We start from the raw sequence: 10,740 nt of genomic DNA, 5'->3' as shown, positions 1-10,740 counted from the left end.
AATACCGTCATTCTGTACCTTAACATACATACATATATATGTGCATAAAAAAATGGAATTTATATATTTGTATATATCAAATTATATATGGAACGGACTCACTTTATTTTCCGCCAAGGATTTTGGGTCATTGAACTTATTCCCTTTTTTTGCTTATTGCAGTTCCTTTTCCTTTTATGTATGTATGTCCAGCGCTGTCCCTGTTGATTTGCTGTCTTTCTCTTTGTTGTTTGTTGGTGTAGTCTCCCGAACTATTTATGGTAATTGTGATTTGTGCATATGCCTGTGTATATCGGCTGTTTGCTATTTTAGAGTAATGTTTGTATGTTTGTTGAACTTTGTAATTTTACCGCGCCCAGTTTTAATGTTAGTAGGGGTTAGTTTTGTTGTTTTGGAATTTAGTTTATTTCGCGCCCGTTCTGATGTTAGTAGGTTTTTTTTTTCACTTTATGTTTTAATTTCTTTTATGTATCTTTGCACGTCTCTTTCTATTTTTCGTATATTTAAATTTCGTTTAGGTACTTATTTTTTCACATTACTTTCTGTTTTCCGTGATTCTGGGATGTTTCTTTTTTTTTTTGTTTTTCACTGTAACATATGTATTTGTTCACTTAAATGTTTTGTTCTATTTTATTTTATGAATTTTGTGCTTCAACACTGCACTTGCGCACTTTCACCTGGAATTTATTAAAATTTTTGTTTTATTTTTTGCTTAGGTGCCTTTCTGAAAGGCTCGAAGGACCATTTAGTTACGAGTGCCACTAGTATACTTACTTGTTATAGTATACTTATGAGGTGGGAAATAAAACCCACTGATTTCCACACACCTTATAAAGGTTTATTAATTGTAATTAATATATATAATTGTATGTATTTTTTTTTTGGGTTTTCTGCGAAACCCACGGTGGTACACAGTTGGCGAACTCGCTGCGTCACGTCACTCCCGTCACTTGGGGGTTTATTAAAACCCAATTGCGGTGATTATTGCGGTAGTACAAGTGCAAAGATAAAAACTATGATAAAACTGAATTTCGCGGACGACAGTCTTTCTTTACGGATGAAACGGTAAGAGGCCAATCCCGGTCGGATCAATCCCTATTGATGGTTTGGGTGGTGAATATTAGCTGACATTACGAGTCGTCTCGTTAATAATCGTATGGTTGTTGTGTTGTAGTAATGATCGGTGTTTGATGCGTGTGTGTGTATTGGGGTATGCTGTGAGCTGTTGTGTGATGAGGTGTTGTGACGTGACGTGATGTGTGGTGATGTGATGTAATCTCTTTCGAGAGTACGTCTTTCGAGCAACTTTGATTTCTCTCGAATGAATTAGCGAGTTTGGGTATATGTCATAAAACATACCTTGGTATGTTGCGAGTTGGAATGCGTTAGTTATGCGTAAGGAGCATTTGGTATTAATTTTTTGTTTAAGTCTTTGGGTAAATTCGAACATATAAGCGACCATGAAAATCGGAGAAGTATATCAACCTCATCTGGAGTGATATGAAAATTTTAAATTTTCCGGGGTTTTGGCTTTTGCTACCAAGAGATGCAAAGATATTTTGTTATCGTACTGAGTCCGTTCGTAAATTGTTGCGTAATAGGCCTTTTCAGAGGCAACACAGAAATTCTACATTAATTTTAGAGGTAATATTTACCCATCGAGGTATTCTAATTTCCGAAATAGTATGTAATTATTTAATAATAAAAATAAATTTCTTTTCATATTACATTATTTCTATGAACAATAACTCAAACCAAATTTCGTGAATATATCTTGTCAAATGCAAAAGTTTTCCTTACCAGCACTAGATTCCAATCGTTCAGCTTATATAGCAGCTATATGCTATAGTAAGCCGATCTGAACAATTTCTTCGTATATAACATTATTATCTTAGAAAATAAACTGTGTCAACTTTTGTGAAGATACATTGTTAAGAGTGAAAGTTTTCCGTACAAGAACTTGATACCGATCGTTCAGTTTGTATAGCAGCTATATGTTATAGTGGTTCGTTATCGGCAGTTCCGACAAATGAGCAGCTTCTTGAAGAGAAAATTACGTTTGCATAATTTCAAAACGTTATCTTAAAAACTGAGGGACTACTTCGTATATGTACAGACAGACGGACAGACGGACATGGCTAAATCGACTCAGCTCAACATACTGATCATTTATATATATTCTTTATAGGGTCTCCGACGCTTCCTTCTGGGTGTTACAAACTTCGTGACAAACTTAATATACCCTGTTCATTGTATAAAAAGAGAGAGGAAAAAATGCGTGAGTACGAAGAGCTTGATAAGCTGGCCGGCAAGGGTGATACTCGAAAATTCTACAAAAGGACGTGGCGACTAACAGAAGGTTTCAATAGCGGAGCATACTCTTGTAGAACCTTCAGAGGTGATCTAGTGACTAATGCCCAAAACATATTGAAATTATAGAGGGAATACTTTTCAACCTGCTAAATGGCAGGGAGAGTATAACGCCCGGAGAGGGCGAACCCGATTTCTCAATCGAAGCCGATGGTGCAGTTGTCCCATTACCCGTCCATGCAGAAGTTCGAATACCAGTTACCCGCCTGAAGAACAACAAAGCGACGAGGGCCTATGGATTGCCGGCCGAGCTATCCACACACGGCAGTGAAGCACTGATAAGGAGAATATGGTCGTACGAAAGCTTGCCCAATGATAAGAATTTAAGTGTGCTCTGTCCAATCCACAAAAAGGAGACCCCACGATCTGCACCAACTATTGTTGTATAGATCTCTTTCAAGTTCTATAGAGCGTATTGTGCGAAAGTTTAAAGCCGTCCGTCAACAAACTAATTGGATCTTTTCAGTATGGCTTTAGGCCTGGAAAATCTACAACTGACCAGATATTCACCATGTGCTAAATCTTGGAAGACACCGGTGAAAAGAGAATCGCACAGGCCAAATCTTCGTCGATTTTAAAGCAGATTTTAACAGCACGAAGATGAGATGCCATTATGTCGCGATGACATCGATATAATTGGCCTCAACAACCACGCTGTTAGTTCTGCTTTCTCCAGGGTTGACGAACAAGCAAAGTAAATGGGTCTGGTAGTGAACGAGGGCAAAACGAAATATCTGCTGTTATCAAATAAACAGTCATCGCACTCGCGATAAGGCTCCCAAATCAATGTTGACAATCATAGCTTCGAAGTCGTAGATATTTTTGTCTATCTTGGAACCAGTATTAACAACAAAATCAATGTCAGCCTCGAAATCCAACGCAGAATAACTATTGCCAACAGATGCTACCTCGGCCTGAACAGAAACCAAACTCTATAAGTCACTCATTATTCCCGTACTGCTATATGGTGCAGAGCCATGGACGAAAGCTACATCTGCTGAGTCGACACGGCGAATACCGCATTCGATGGAATGATGAGCTGTATGAGATATACTACAAAATTGATATAGTTCAACGAATTTAAAGACAGCATGTTGTCTGAAAGTTTTCGACGCAGTACCGGCCGGGAGAAGCAGAGGAAGAGAAAGACCTCCACTCCATTGGAAAGACTAGGTGGAGAAGGACCTGACTTGGCTTGGAATCTCCATATCGCGCCACATTGCAGTAAGAAGAAACGACTGGTGCGCTGTTGTTAACTCGGCTATAACCGTGTAAATGGTTTCTGCGCCAGTAGGGAAGAGGCAATGAATGGTGTCTTCGTTGACAGTAGCACAATTTCGGCGTCATCAGTATCTAGCACTATGTCGTACGTTGGCCGAAGGCGTGTCGATATATTATCTATTTTTTGAATTTTTAAATTTATAACCGATTTGGTATTGTCACTAATAGGGAAAACTGAAAATCTTGTACAGTATCGGATAAAGCCATTACTCTCAGTGATGAATCTTGAAATTGAATTGCATTTTGATCTTTTTCGGAATTTTTAAAAATTGATCGATTTTTTTCTTAACCTCTTTTGATTTCTCCGATTGCATCTAATTTGTATTTTGATTTAAAGCTTTTAGTTTAAAAATGTTTCATATGAAATGGTATAATTGAAAATTTACTATTGTCAGAAAAAGTAGTTAAATAACTTTTTGTTTAAAATATAAATAGTTGTTGTTATCAGAAATTTCTTTGAGAAAATTTATTACTTTCGGATCGCAAATTACGTTTTCAAATATTTCGCTTTAATATAACTTATTTAAATTTGCCGAGCGCTTATTCACTGCAAAATTTATTAAATTTCTATTTAAATATATATTCTATTTAAATATCATAGATATCAAAGCACATATGTATATAAGTATACATAAGTATATGAATGTATGTACATATGTTCAATTTGACATATTTAATACCTAGTTCCGATAAATCTGTTAAAATGTATAATAAAGTCATATTTGTATTATTACGTAAACATTTAATTAATAATGGTTTGATAAATTATATAAGTATTTAAATACATACATACATATGTATATATTTATTTGTTTCAAGCATTAGAAGTTTTGATAAAATCTTAAAAGACCAAGTCATATGCAAATTAAAAACTCCGTTTAGTTTTTGGGCAGCTACGGGCAACTGCCCGTGAGCAACTCCCTGTGGTCAACTGCCTGTGGTCAACTGCCTCGTTTTCTTTATTACATTTTCTTAAATACAATATTTTGCGTAAGCCTAGATACAAATATTAATCTTACATTCTAGGAAGTATATCTACAATCCACTTGAGATAGGACATATGTAGGACATATGTTACATATGTAGGACATATCTTACAATCTATGGGTTACATTTTTGGACCACCTAAGGCGGACAGTATTAGCAAAGTACACATAATGTTACTTACGGATACTTAATACGGACCATATGGGTCGTAAGTGTCATGTTACATATTTATGACAGATAAAGAATATGTTCATGTAATGTGAACTGGTGGTATTAACTTGCATATAATTATGTATGTATGTGCACATGTAAACAGATTTTAAAAAACCCTACGAATAAAGTTCACATATTCACATACATACATATGTATGTATGTACGTACATATGTACTTTTGTGTGCAAGTTAACGCCACCAATAGCTAACGACACTTTTGCCTAAAATAAACAATAAAGTTAACGCCACCAATAGCAAACGGCACTTATGCCTAAAATAAACAATATTCATATAAATTAATTTTTAAACGAATGTGTCAAATATGTTATTGACACATCGCCAATTAGGAAGCGGCCATAATCTATAACTTATGACACGCTTTAAGTATAATTGGACAGCACATCATCCAGAGAACTTAAAACATAGAGAAGGTGCAGGCTCGATGTCAAACAATTTATAGAATTGAAGTACGGAATTCACCTCACAACCACAGAATTCACGCTGTGAAATACTAACATTTTTAACAGCTCTCTACAAACTCAAACAGAATATGAAGAGAAATAAATATATGTATGCATGCTCCTTATGATACTCCCAACCACAGCATTGTGATATTTTCATGCTTCAATTTTTGCTTTCAACCAGGCAATCGCAATGTATGCAAATATGTATGCTTTTGCGTTTTGCCGTCGGCATTTCTATATTGGCATGTAAAAATAATTATGAGTATAATTTTGTATGAATGCATGCATAGTAATATTTACCGTCAATTTGCACTTGCATATTCAATAATTTTATTTGATTTTTACTTAATATACTCTAATATATGTACTAATAAATATTTTTGTATTATGTTTCTTACTAATAGAAATTGAATTTATCACAACAATGTATAAATACATCGTCCAACTTATAACCTGCTCATATGAATGTATGTATACGCATGTGCGCTTTCAGAAATTCAAATCATGATTTTATCACTTATCAATATATTACATGTGCGCGCATTGATCTGCCTATTTATACATTCATATATATGTACATATGTATGTACTTATATGTACATGCATACATATATTTTTATACATTGCCGAACAAATAATGCACAAGGATACAAATGTACATATGCGTACACATACAAAAACAACAATTGTCTCAAATAGCATAAGCATCACAAGTCAATATGGCAGCCAAATTACCGAAGCCCAAATGTAGTAAAGTTTACAACAAAAAACGATTTCATTCATGAACGCAGGCGCATATTCATTCATAAAACCAATCGCTGTAACATCTCCCCGAGCATGCCTTTGCCAACATGCATTTTTCGCGACAATGGCAAACGCGAAAAATCATAAATTGAACAAATTTCTGATGCAAACTCGCAAAACACAAAAAAAAACACGGAGTGACAAAAGTGGCAACATAGCTGTTGTCGATTTATAATATTTGTCAATTCTAAAATATTTTTCCGTGGCTCGCAAAAACCAGCATCGATATGTATGCAAGCTCGTACAAAAATATGCATATTTACGCTAGCTTGTTGGCGAAGCTGTTCGAGCAGCAAGGGAAGCGGTAATAATCGGCGATCGTTTGTTAGTTTCTTTCGGCGCTGCTCGGATTTTCTACAACAACACAATGTTTCTGCCATTGAACGTGCTCATTTCTGCTGAATAGCAGCGAGAATGGTGATTTCCGTACTACAATTCTATAAGCTCTGTTAGCCGTCCAATCGAACATCATACAGAATTCAATTTGCACCTTCTCTATGTTTTAAGTTCTCTGCATCATCTAACAGATGACTTAGGCACTTCTTAGAATGTAAAGCTTAGTACGCAGCTCTCAAGAAACGTAAAAACTTCATATAAAAAAACGCTTTAAGAAACGGTCAAGAAACTTTCCTGCGATAAATTTACTTGTGCTACTACGCAGCTTTCAAGAAATCTAGTACTAATTTTTAATGCTTTTTTTCAGTAAAATGTGAATATGGCAAACCTGGTTTTGCGAAGAAACATCAAATCAACAATTGTTTCTTGTAGGAAATTCGAAGTAATCGTCAAATTCATCCTAAATTAGTTGAAATCATTATTATGAAGTATGTTCCATTTTAAAATGTTGTATAAAACCTACCAATCATCAACAACATTTCTTATACTATGTTCGGACCGACATTGAAAACATTTTGAAAACACATTTGTATGTTGTGGAACGTAAGTTGTTCGGACCGACAATTTGTGTTTTCGCTGAGTTTTCACTGACAGCTCACAAATTTATTTGCTTGTTTACATTTGAGCAACGAGAATGGTAAGTTTTGAAATCCTTAATATTTGCTTATAATTATTACTAAAGATCGTGTTTTTTTAGAATTCTGAGAAAAAGATGTTAATTGCGAAAGCATTGGCTTTGAGAAGCCACATAAATATCCTGCTCATCGACAATTCTTCAAGAGAACTATTGGAATGTCTTACTACTCAGCACCATGCCTTGGCAAAAAAGATAGCCGAGTTAAAGAAACAACATCTAATCGTATTAGATTTAATAAAGGACCTTGGGATGCCGATTAATTCATGTTGGACAAAAATGTGTATATGTTCCTATTGATGCAAAAGTTTTCAGTTATATATTATTAATTCCAGCAACGTAAGAATCAGTTTTGGGAACACAATTGCCAACGAAACGGATCTGCTTTTTTTAAAGAGAACTTTCGCATGAACCGAAGTTCCTTTGATAAATTATGTGACATCCTCCGCCCGTTACAAAAAATGGATACAAATTACAGAAAAGCTATTCCTATTCCTACCGAGAAAAGAGTGGCTATAACATTATTTGCTTTAGGGTCATCTGCAGAGTATCGTAGTATCGCCAACATGTTCGGTGTAGGAAAATCTACGGTTTGCGAAATTTTACTGGAATTTTGCACCGAAATCTGGAGATTACTGCAGCCATCCTGTTTTAAAATGTTGCCTCTAAACAGCGAAAATATAACCGAATTGGTGACTGGTTTCGAGGTAATTGGATTCCCACAATGCTTAGGAGCAATTGGTAATATTGGTTATAAAATCTTAAATTTGCGCTAATTTTCTAATAATTGTTTACAGACGGATGCCACATTGAGATTCATCCATCATCTGACGAAGCTGTTGATTATTATAATTATAAAGGATGGTATTCCACCGTTTTAATGGCATTAGTTGATGCTAAGTAAAGTCTAAAAACACAATATATGTACATATGTATATGTACATAAGTAATGATTACAATGTATTTTCAGATACCGTTTTACTTACATAAACGTAGGAAGTCCCGGGCGATGTAATGACTCTCAAATTTATGAGACGTCATCACTTAAAAAAGAAATGGATAGTTGACCTTTACTAAGCGAAATGTCTAGAGAAATTTCAGGCGTAAATGTGCCAGTATTCATTATTGGGGACTCGGCTTTTCGATTTAGCAAACAACTTATGAAACCGTATCCATTTAGCGTAAATCAAAATAATGGTAAGAAGGTATTCAACTACGCTCTTTCGAAAACACGTAGAGTTGTCGAAAATGCTTTCGAAAGCGGGCCTTCGACGCATCGGAAAAGGAATTGCCAACTCTGTACGGAATGCCAAATCCATAATAAAAGCATGTTGCGTCCTTCACAATTTTTTAAATGATAACAACGACACGCTAAACGCTAAATGGTTACACGCTTTGGAAGAGTTGGAGACTAGACGCCAGAATCCGTGTGATATTTCATATGCATCTGACGACCCAATTAATGGAGAAATGATTCGGACAGAACTGTGTACATATTTTGGTAAGTACATGTGCATATTGTATCACAATATCTACATTTTACACAATTGCATATACATTAAATCAAAGATAAAGTTGTACACACCAAACAAAATTCAATTTTATTTTCCATATAAAAACTAATACATATCAACGTTAAAAATATATAATTAAACAGAAAATACTTATATTAATTAATTTTTTTATTTATTTAGAAATTGAAGTAACCGTTCATTTGTTTCTTTAGAATCTTTAATATATTGTTCCATTTTTTTTGTCAAGTCCTTAATTTCTTTGCTGGTTTCAATGGTTTGCTGACTTGCTTTTTCGAGCTGTTTTTCTATTTGTTCAAATTTTTTTAAGATTATGCTTTGAAAATTATTCCTTTTTTATTAATAGCATCACTTGGCTCGGGAGATGGTACTGGTACCGAAGAAGTATCGCTTGGCGACATCGGCATAGCTGAGGCGATGGTAGGCAAACCGGTGATGACAATGGCGATGCAGCAACGAATATAGAAGACGCAGCCGTTTCCACCGAAATTTGGAGTGGTTCGGAGTTAGTAGAACCTTTTTAAAAATGTATATATGTATGTAAATATAAATAATATATTGAATTACAAAACAAATGTTTCTTACTTTGAAAACTTTCCTCCACTAAGCTCTCGGCATTGTAGCTGACGTACGGCAACAGTACGGCTCTCATTTTATCGTAAAGTGGCCACTGCGAGGGAGAACCGCCAGTTGACCCGACTGCTGTCTTCTCTTTCCTGTAAAACGTGATATATATGTAAAAGTTCTATTTTTTCTTAATTTTATTTAATTACATACCTATATCTTTGTGAAAGATTGTGCATTTTCGATTTTATTTCACTCGCCGTGAAATGCACACCTTGTTGCTGCAACTCCATTGCCATTTCCTCCACTATGTGGCTATTTTTCTTAGGACCGCACTTATTTTGTTCTGCCACAATTCAATTAGGAGGGCTTCTGCCCTATCACTCCAACAACTTCTTTTTTTATATTTTTGTGTTTCCATTTTCGAAATGTATATCAATCGACAGCTGTATTTTATATGGAATGTAAACAAATATCAAGTGACAATTTAGGGCCGGCAAAATATGTCTTCCAAAAAAATCAATTAAACTAGAGCAGGCACCGATTATAATGAGGTGAATGTAAGTTTTCAAGAAGTTTTCAGCGAAAACTGTGTTTTCGTTTGACAGATTTTACATGGACGAAAACACAAGTTTTCGTGCGAAAACCAGTTTTTCCCACGAAAACATGTTTTCGTTGTCGGTCCGAACATAGTATTAAATCTCAATGAAAATATTTATGTTACCATACACATACACGCATACATATTACGCATAAAGCTTGTTTTCTTTGTTTATTTTATCTTGTTCTTCTAATGTAGATCATTCACACTGCGTAACCAGCTGTCAAAGTTACTTGAGAAATAATGTATTTTTTTCTTGAGCAATTACATGAGAGCTGCGTACCAACCTTAAGATAAAACTCTGTAACTAGGCTTAAGATATCAATTGTATAAATAAAAGTGAAATAAAGATACTTCAGTTTAGTTTTGAACATAAGCTCGCTAGATTCACATCTTTTTAAAAACCTCCCCGCGTTCGCGCAAAAAATAATTGGCGATCCTGCCAGGAGCAACGAAAATCTCTTTTTGGACCAAAAACATTTAAAAAACGCAAACAAGTATCGTGAACACACGAGAAAAGAATACCAAAAATCTGAAATATAAATTTACAATCAAATGTGTAGTATTATATCAGAATTGAAACAAAAGTGAAATTACTTCAGCTTATCAACTACAAAAGTAACATTGTTATTGTAAAGCAATAATCCCTTGCATTTACCACGCAACGTGACGATTTGTGAAGGCAAACTAAACATCAAGTGCAACAAAATGAAAAGTTAAGCGGCGAGCGATCCACAAAGACGACAGAGTAATCACCAAAAGCATAAAAATCAAATTACAAAGAAAAAACTAAAAGTGCAAACAAAACGATTAATCTACTCAATCAAACTAAACCTATAGTTTGACTAAAGAAATATAATAAACAAAAAGAAACAAAAAACAAAAAAAAAGTG

General features: G+C 34.8%; 1 pseudogene; it reads left to right on the top strand.

The window, feature by feature from the left end:
- Positions 1-7,830: 7,830 nt before the first annotated feature.
- Positions 7,831-9,206, top strand: LOC120780685 (annotated as a pseudogene).
- Positions 9,207-10,740: the final 1,534 nt, after the last annotated feature.

The sequence above is a fragment of the Bactrocera tryoni genome, unplaced genomic scaffold (assembly GCF_016617805.1).
Source record: "Bactrocera tryoni isolate S06 unplaced genomic scaffold, CSIRO_BtryS06_freeze2 scaffold_25, whole genome shotgun sequence".
Classification (NCBI taxonomy): domain Eukaryota; kingdom Metazoa; phylum Arthropoda; class Insecta; order Diptera; family Tephritidae; genus Bactrocera; species Bactrocera tryoni.
Note: the sequence above shows the minus strand (reverse complement) of the source record. Positions and strands in the feature narration are given on the sequence as shown.